Consider the following 6,699-nt stretch of genomic DNA (forward strand, 5'->3'; position numbering starts at 1 on the left):
TTTATTTCTCTCTTTACCTAATTTGTCTTCTGTGGGATTGAAGTCATCATGAAAAATAGTATTGCTGTTACGGCTTCTGCTGTCAATGGTCGCCTCCTATTTGCATTCTCCAAGCTCCCACCTTCATCCTCATCATTTTCTCCCTTCAGAATTATAACAAACCCCAAAACAATGTGTTCATAACATTTCCTCTGATTTCAAAAAAAAATGAAAGAATAAAAAACAGCTAGCAGATGCTGATTTTCTCACTTAGCTGCACATATTTTATAGTAATTCTCTCTGATTTTCTCCCAAGACACCCACCTGACCTTCCTTTCTCTCCAGTCTCTCCCAGCAGTGACCAAACACTGCTAATCATGTGATATTCAGCCATAGAAATAGTCTGAAACTAAGAGAAATTTACCCTCTGACCTCAACGCCTTCGCATACACAATAGAGACCAAGACATGTCTTTGCGAAAAGGAATGCATTTTCATTGGCAAAAGCTGATTTTTATACCAAACCAAATTAATACTATGAAAAGAATGTGGTTTGGTGTTTTTCGTTTGTTTCTTTTTTTCTTTGTTTTGCTATTTCACAAAAGCAATACAAATGTACTGTAAAAAAATAAAATAAAATAAAAAAAATCAGTGATTTTACAACGAAGAATAACAAAATACAGTTTCCAAGCATTTTGAAGGAAGTTAAAGTGGAACATGATAAATAATTTTGCTTCTCTCTACAAAACTGCAAGTACTTTACAAGTGTGAATCAATGTTGAATTATTGTGCTGTGATGAAGAGCAGGGATTATTGAACCCAGAAGTTTTAAACTTCATCCATAGGGGATTTAGCTGGGAGAGCATCTCCAGCACTGTGTATCTTTCCCCATTGCAGGTGGGATCCTGAAGTCTCTGTGCCAACAAAACCAATAATTTGAGTGGGAAAAAAAAAAAAAAAAAAAAAGTTTGGGAAACAGTTGAAACGATTTTCAGCTGCCTTTGTTATCTGAAAATAAGGAGGAGGCTCCACACCATCTGAGCCGTCAGATTTCCATGCATCACCAAGTGCTTTGCAGGGTGCCGGTCAGCCATGACGAGATTGGGCACACTTTTAGCTGGAGGGGCTGCAATGCAGCGGCTGAAGTGAAGAGTCTTGTTCACACACCAGTTCTGTTGCAAGACCTGGGAACAGAACTTTTCTGTCTTTCCCATCCACAAAGAGCAAAGCTGATATTTTTCAGTCTAGATTATTATTTTTTTTTCTTGGATTAAGGAAAACAAAAATGAGAGAGAAAGAAAACCGGTGACTCATTTCAGTTTCTTTGCTGAAACACAGCTGCCCTTGTCACAGGAACATGATTCTTAGAGCCTGCATCCAAAATTTATTGCAAAATAAAACTGAAACTTTTTAAAACAACCAGGCTAAATGTTGTTTCTAATTCTTTTTTAATATGTATTTGTGAGTGTAGGTCCAGACTCCAGCCAGGATCAAGGGTAGAACTGGAAACTTGGGAGAAACAAAGTTCTTGTGAAATTTTCAGACAAATTTTGCAAGCCCACACAGCCTACATTGGTTGGACAAGCTTCAAAATAACTATGTATTTTCAAAGCTTTGATGCTTCTGGACCTTGTGAGATTCCTACAGTGGCAGGTCAGTTTAACTGCGCCCACACAACAACCCAAAGGTAATATTGTATTTCTTTCTCTACTTTTTGAAAATGTACAAAAAGTCACGAGTCCAGTGTTCCTAATTCAGGAACTAAAAGGACTATGTACATGCATAAGTTTCCTCCAAACTCTAGTGGTGCAATCTTTCCATTTAAGGAAAAAAAAGCATTCTTGCTTTGCCATGATCTTTCTTCCTGAGAAATACTGAGACCTTACTTCTGAACTTTGAATGGCCACCTCTCTGACGTTAGCAACTTTCCCTGTTGCTGTGTTTCTACAAAATGACCATATACCTTGGTGATACACCTGCCTTGTTCAGGAAACCTGTTCAGCAGTGACATTTGCTGTATAAAGCTGTGTCTTGTGAGCCTAAAATTTGAGCTGCTTCTTAACTGAGAACAACCTGGGTGGCACTGCATAGTGCCCAAAGTGGAGGGAGTAAAAGGATGTGAGGGAATCAAGTGCTTCAGAAAGGACTTTTGCTCAACCTGACTGAAATAAAAGAAAAATGTTGCTGTGTGAGTAAGCCAAGTGTGGTCGGTGCTTGCAGCCTCTTCTTCATTTAATGGACAATGCCAGAAAGAAAAATGTCCTAAAGGTGGGCAGGGAGGCAGTGCAGAAGACAGCGTGAGATGGGAGGGAATAAAGATGACCTGGTTTTGCTTCCTAGCTAATTTTATATCAGTTTAACTATATTTAGTTACACTTATATTTAATAGGGTAGCAACTATTGGACTGAGATTTTTATTGTTGTTTTCCGAGTAATTTAAATTTCCAAGAGGTGTTTTTTTTTTTTTTTTTTTTTTCTTTTTTTTCCCTAAGACTTTGTGACCTTCTTTCATGAGTTTATTTTAGATCTAGTGGAATGTCCCAGAGAAAATTCCAAATGGTCCTTAATATATGAAATGTTTCCAGAAAGGAGAAATTCTCAGTGGACTATGAAACTATTTTTCAATCATGGTGTATGGCACACAAACCACAGCTGAGTTTTTTTCAGTAGGAAACTATTGCCCAGTGGGTTAAAAGAAAATAAAGGATAATGGGATTTTTCCGAAAGGCTGGAGCCGTTCACAGGGGTTTCCTCCCCACTAGATGTCACTGGAACTGTTTGAAATGTTTGGAACAAACAGCCCCAAACTGCCCAGGTTTGGAGCTTTGTTACAAATGTGAGACTTGGACCAGGTTTCTTTAGAGCTTTGCTCTGGTTCATGAGCCTTTCACGGGAACCTGGACTAAGTGATGGCTAAGCATGCATGGTTCATGCTCTGGCACAGATCTGGGGACAGTGCAAGCTCTTCAAGCTTGGCATTGTGCTTGGAGGTTTTGGTCTTCTTTGGGCAAGCCAAATGGAATCAAAGAAAATACCTGGGTGCCAACATTATTTGGCTGGGAGGTCTTCAAAGGAAGAGCGGAGTGATGCAGAAAGTGAGTGGTTGTCTCAGCACACCTCTCCCCATGGTGTTGTGAACCACAGCCAGAGCTTGGGCACTCGTGCACTCTGACATAAAAACAAGGGAATTCTGACAATTTGTGTCATTAATTTTTCCATGGCTCTCCTCCTCAGGAGTACCGATGTAAACCTCATGCCGCTGAGAAGAGCAGCTCCTCATATTATTAGGTCTACTATTTAAATTCTCCCTGTAGTTCCAATTGACTACAGGAATCTTCTTCCATTCTTATTCAAAATTCAGTTTAGTGTGATTATGTGGCCATGCATCAAATATGGCAGTATAATATGTCCTTTCATCTACTTGCCATAATACATCCCTTTTAGTGCCACATAAATCCCTGAAAATATTGCTGTCTTCTGCTCTTGAGATTCTTCATGTGCCTCTTTGCCTTACTGCCTTCCTCATCTATTGTATCTCCAAGCTGAATTAATTCCTTTTCTTCCCCAACCTGGCTGCTATGCTGTAGCCCCTGCTTTTGAGCAGTCACCATGAAACAGCAGCTCTTCCACAGTAAGAGAGGAGCCAGGACGAGCCCGGCAGCTGGCAGGACCCTCCCAGCCATGCCAGCATCCTGGCTCTGCTCTGGCTGGCGGCTGCTTGCAGCCTCCCCAGGCTGGCAGCGCCTGCTGTCAGAGCAGTTCGGCTGCAGGGGCTTTTGCAGCACTGAGGAGGTGGTAACTGAGGAATTAAGGGAGCCAACACCGGGCACCTACAGCGGCACCCCAGCAGCGACAGCGGCTGTTCTGCTCAGCCACGAAGGTCAGCGAGTGGGATGCCGCTGGGAGAAACAAGAGTACATGTGGGGGCCTGGGCACTGCCCTGTGATACTAAAGATCTGTTGCTTTTACAGTGACAATTTAGTCCATGCACATGAGCTACATTACAACACACTGTATTTATTTTACACAGGTAATTGCAGGTGGACACCAAATGCCTTGAATCCCTTTCCATCCAGAAAAGGGTAAGCATTGCACCATGGGCACCTTCTGGTTCTTTACTGAGACTCCTGGTTGTAACTCTTCCTCCAGGATGATCTTCATCAACAGGCAATGAAGGACACAAGCCTGGCTGTGCCCCATAGCAGCAATGGGGCTCCAAAAACTTAAACCCCCCACTTCCCTGTTCTTCACAGAGTGCACATTGGCTTTAGCTTGTTTAATTAATTAATGACCTGCTTACACCACTTCAGCTCAACCCACCTGTAGGCACAGTTGACTCATGAAGCATACACAAAAAAGAGGGTATATTCCCTTACACAACTTCTGTATTAAGTTATTACATTAACCCGGCAAACTTTCAACCTGCTCAGTACTCAATAAATTTAAGAAAATGAATTGAAGCTACTTGCCTATTTTAATATGTACTCCTGAAGACATTTTCCATTTTTTTTCATGGTTTAATTAAAGCCTCATGGCAATGGTATGCTTCTTTCTACCTACTATGCCAGTGGTTAAAAAATTACGGGACTTCAAGTACCCTGCATGTCATTAATTGCTCTGCTGAAGATAAAAGAGCAGCGATATTTTTATCACAACTGCTACAGCAGGCAAAATTAAAAGTGCCCCTTGCTCATGCCAGTGGAGCCAGCCAGGAGCAGGGCCATAGCACTCACCACCCCCATCCCTGCATCTCACCACCCACTGATGCCCAGACCCCCATTCGTGCCCTTCCATCTCACAGCCCATTTCGGGAACTAGTTCGTTCTGCTGCACGTCCTGACGAGCGGAGGAGCTTCCCTGCCCCACTGTTTAACATTAAAAAATAAAGTAGAGAAATCTCTAAATTAAGAAAGTCCTGGCAGAGTACATTCAGCGCAGGACAATGCAGAGGAAGGTTACAAGTATATTAGGATAAGGGCACCACAATTATATGAAGAAGTCTGGAGAGAAAAGATTACATTGTTCTGACAACAACATTTTTCAAACATTTAGACCTTTAATATCATTAATTTAAAGTACAAGATTAAATATTTTATGCAAATATTAGACAACAGCAAAGAGCTCTGCATATTAGGATTTAAAACAAATTGAAAGCATGCAAGACATATTCATTTCTTAAGCAGTTTAGTTAAAAAATCGGTATTGTCTCTATTAGGATTAACTGACAGTAACTCTTTGTGTTCAAATGGATTTAACTTCACTCTGGTTTGTTTTCCAGATATCATTGTCCTCCAATAATCATGGATAAAGGGAAACGGAAAAGGACAGATCAAGCAAAAATATATCTTCACATCATAAACACAGAATTATGTTTAAATTTCATTACTAAATGGGATTTCAGCTTCATATACCATGCCTAATCCTACAGTATAAAAGATGTATAAAACCTCTTGACAAATTCTAACAGACTTTCTGGAAGTTGCATATATTGATTAAAACATCAAGCAGTTACATACAAACCAATAATGAATTACTTCTTGTTGGAAGATAAAACTTTGTGATATTTAAAATTACAGACTTGAAAGTAAGTAAAATTACCCCTAATTATGCAGAAGGGAGCAACACCTTAGCAGTAAACAAGATAAGCACCTCAAACAGCACTAATAATTTTAATTAACATTTTCTAGTTTCCTTTCACCTCCTTTCAAGGTCATCTGCTACCTTCTCCTGGTACAACATTACAGCACAGTGTTAAAAACTTACATTCCATTACTAATCATTTTGATAAGCCAAAAAAAAAAAAAAATTACTTTCCAGTACAGATTTTTTTTTATTTAATCACTTAATCATGTGCAAAAACAAATATTCCACTGTGCAAAGCTGCTGGGAAGGTTTTTGCAGTGAATTGCTATCAGAAGTCAGACTCCAGCAACCAGGTTTTGGTCAGTTTTGGGGACCTGATTCTGAACACCAAAGGCAAAATCCTTCCAGGAGCTTTGTCTATGAGCAGAAACCCACTCATGTATTAAGCATAAGTTTAAAAATTTGGACTATGTCTGAACTTGTGTGTATTCAGATTGCAATCAAAGTTCAAAAGAATAGTGAACTGTGAACATTGAAAAATGAAAATTTGGCATAACATGTTAGCCTGCACAGTGCATATATTACTTTATCTTGAGCAGCAATTAGAAAATGAATGCTCAGGACATGATTCTGTTAAACTCTTTCTTTTCTTTTCGTAAAACATACAAAAGTTGGTAAGAAAAGGGCTTTGTTATATCAGTGGGTTTGTTCCATGCCACAAATTTAATGTACGAGGTCACTTGGAATATAATGTGTAGTGAAAGAATCTCATTAGGCTAAAAAGAATGTAAAATGTGTCAATTTGATCCAAATGAGAACTGTAGTAAAACCATGTTTGATGTTCATGTGCAATAAATCTTTAACATTTGTCTGTAAAGTATTAGAGAACCCATAGGGAAATCTCTATTTGTGATAGCTGCACATTTTCAATGATTTTTCCCTATAATCCTTTGTTGACATTTAGCATATGGTAACAGAAAGGAAGATCCTAAAATGAGAATTATTAATTATTATTCTAAGGTAAACAAGATGGACACCTTGCGAGGTTTTTGAGAAAGACAGAAATTGTGAGAGCCTCTCGTCCCCTCTTCTCCCCCCCCTCCCATCACTTGGGGCTGCTCAGATTTTGGTCACTTCA

General features: G+C 39.6%; 1 long non-coding RNA gene across 1 annotated transcript; it reads left to right on the plus strand.

Moving 5' to 3' along the window:
* Window positions 1–1,563: 1,563 nt before the first annotated feature.
* On the plus strand, window positions 1,564–6,438 carry LOC311439982. The gene is made up of 4 exons (XR_014695129.1): window positions 1,564–1,665; window positions 3,566–3,858; window positions 4,009–4,060; window positions 5,257–6,438. It is a non-coding gene; the product is annotated as an uncharacterized lncRNA (long non-coding RNA).
* Window positions 6,439–6,699: the final 261 nt, after the last annotated feature.

This window comes from Aythya ferina (assembly GCF_964211825.1).
Source record: "Aythya ferina genome assembly, chromosome: 7".
In the NCBI taxonomy this organism is placed as follows: Eukaryota; Metazoa; Chordata; class Aves; order Anseriformes; family Anatidae; genus Aythya; species Aythya ferina.